This window comes from Arachis duranensis, chromosome 4 (assembly GCF_000817695.3).
Source record: "Arachis duranensis cultivar V14167 chromosome 4, aradu.V14167.gnm2.J7QH, whole genome shotgun sequence".
NCBI classification, from domain to species: Eukaryota; Viridiplantae; Streptophyta; class Magnoliopsida; order Fabales; family Fabaceae; genus Arachis; species Arachis duranensis.
The window spans coordinates 87803147-87805787 of record NC_029775.3 but is presented as its reverse complement, the minus strand read 5'-3'; the positions used below and the strand labels follow the sequence as shown (position 1 = coordinate 87805787).

The 2641-nt window shown below is 38.5% G+C and overlaps 1 pseudogene; it reads right to left on the bottom strand.

The window, feature by feature from the left end:
- The window catches only part of LOC110280764 (probable glutamate carboxypeptidase AMP1), a 10546-nt pseudogene extending 8498 nt beyond the window's left edge, over positions 1–2048 (bottom strand).
- Positions 2049–2641: the final 593 nt, after the last annotated feature.

Sequence of the window (2641 nt, the reverse complement as noted above, 5' to 3'; positions counted from 1 at the left end):
TCATGACGTTTTTCTGGCGTTTAACTCCAGACAGCAGCATGTACTTGGCGTTCAACGCCAAGTTACGTCGTCAATTTCCGAATGAAGTATGAACTATTATATATTGCTGGAAAGCTCTGAATGTCTACTTTCCAACGCTGTTGAGAGCGCGCCAATTGGAGTTCTGTAGCTCCAGAAAATCCATTTCGAGTGCAGGGAGGTCAGATTCCAACAGCATCAGCAGTCCTTTTGTCAGCCTTTTTCAGAGTTTTGCTCAAGTCCCTCAATTTCAGCCAGAATTTACCTGAAATCACAGAAAAACACACAAACTCATAGTAAAGTCCAGAAATGTGAATTTAACATAAAAACTAATGAAAACATCCCTAAAAGTAGCTTGAACTTACTAAAAACTACCTAAAAACAATGCCAAAAAGCGTATAAATTATCTGCTCATCAGTGATCAAGTCAAGTTTAGTAACATGAAAGTGGTTAACACAAGCACACTCACAAGATGCTTGAAGCACTGCCTTCCATGAAGACCATCTGCATCAATGAAGCCTTTTTCGGCAAGGATTAGTCTATCGTTCAACGCTCGCTTCCTTATATCTACTATATCATCTGCAGTTTCTTACAATCTTAGTTGTTGCAATTCAGAACAAACATGAGTATAAATTGGAATAAGAAGAAAAAAAAAAGGATTCTAGCACTAAAAAATACATTATTTGCAAGCATTGTTTGGTTTACCTTTGATTCATCATCAACTTGCTTGGCAGCAGAAGCAAATTCTTGAATTGACATGGTTAATGGATGTAGAGAAACTTGCTGATATAACAAGTTGCTCAACTTGTTCTTGTAAAATTGCAAAAGTAACATCAGTGTTAGTCTTCTTTTCTTTCATATTAAATAGAAACAATCGATTTGTTAAAGAGATAGTAGCTATCAAGAATTTTAATAAACTACTAGGTGATTATGAATGCATACCAATAATTGATTAGCATAGGAAATGTAATTGAAGGGAAGAATGGAATCGTCAGCCAGGTGAAGGACTAGGAGTCCCCAAATTCCAGTAACTAATACAACAAAGAACAGAAGATACATCTTGAGATTACCAATTGAAATTAACAATATTTTACCAATAAGAAAATCACTTAAAATCGCCAGGAATTAGATGAGAAATCTAACCGGCAACATGTCGCTGAAAAAATGGATCTCCATACTGTGTCATCCAGTTATACGAGTTGTAAGCCGTGTGATAGACAGGAAAATCTGGGGGAAGTGGTGTAGGATTAGTACAATACATTTTATAGAACATGACATATTTAGGCATATTGTGTTAGAAACAATTAATTTTGTATTACAAAAATTAAAGAATCTAGGGAGTGGTCTTATATATTTGGAACCTGGTTGATTTAAATTAGCCTCTGGTTATCAATGTCCAAAGAGATACAATAACAGATGGTATAACCATAGTAAATGGCTCCATAAGTTTAAAAAGAAGTACCTCTTCCATAATAAACATTAATAGATGGAACCCCTGCATGTTGCACAAATGGAGCAAAATCAGAATCAACTGCACTGAGCCTTTGAATCTGCAATCCACGGAGGAAAGAGCAAACGTTTGAAGGCTTACGAGAGGGTGAGCACGACGGAGGCTTTGAGACGGAGGGAGCGTCGATAGAGGGAGCGGCGAAGCAGGGGTTGGAAGCGCGACGAAGTTCTGGGATTAGGGTTGGAGGCGCGACGAAGCTCTGGGGTTAGGGTTGGATGCGGCGGTGGAGGGAGCCCGTGCGACGCAAGGTACGACGGAGAGAGATATGTGACGCCAGCGGCAGCGGCGACATCGGCAGAAGAAGCTGGTGCGATGGAGAGAAGAAGCAACTCGGAAGAACAAGCTCATTTGATATGGGTGGAGTGTAAATGGATCGAGTGAATAGAGATAAGATTAGGATTATCTCAATATTTACCGACGGCAAATTTAAATTACAGACAGATTTTCCATCTGTAATAATTTAATAAAACACACTATTTTCGTCTATTTAATTACAGACGGATTTTCCGTCTGTAACCATTTCTCACGGAAAAAAATTAATTTTTCCGACGAAATTATCGACGGATTTTTTTTCCGTCTGTAATTTATGCTAATCCATTTTTTTGGTTTTCCGACAAAAAATCCCTCTGAAATTCCCTCTGTATTTCCATGGGATAAAATCTGTCGAAAATATCCGTCTGTAATAACTAGTTTTCTAGTAGTGTAACGTTGTTCTTTGATGAGCGGATAATTTGTATGCTTTTTGGCATTGTTTTTAGTATGTTTTTGGTATGATCTAGTTAGTTTTTAGTATATTTTTATTAGTTTTTAGTTAAAATTCACTTTTCTGGACTTTACTATGAGTTTGTGTGTTTTTCTGTGATTTCAGGTATTTTCTGGCTGAAATTGAGGGACCTGAGCAAAAATCTGATTCTGAGACCAAAAAGGACTGCAGATGCTGTTGGATTCTGACCTCCCTGCACTCGAAGTGGATTTTCTGGAGCTACAGAAGCCCAATTGGCGCGCTCTCAACGGCGTTGGAAAGTAGACATCCTGGGCTTTCCAGCAATATATGATAGTCCATACTTTGCCCAAGATTTGATGGCCCAAACCGGCGTTCAAAGTCACCCTCAG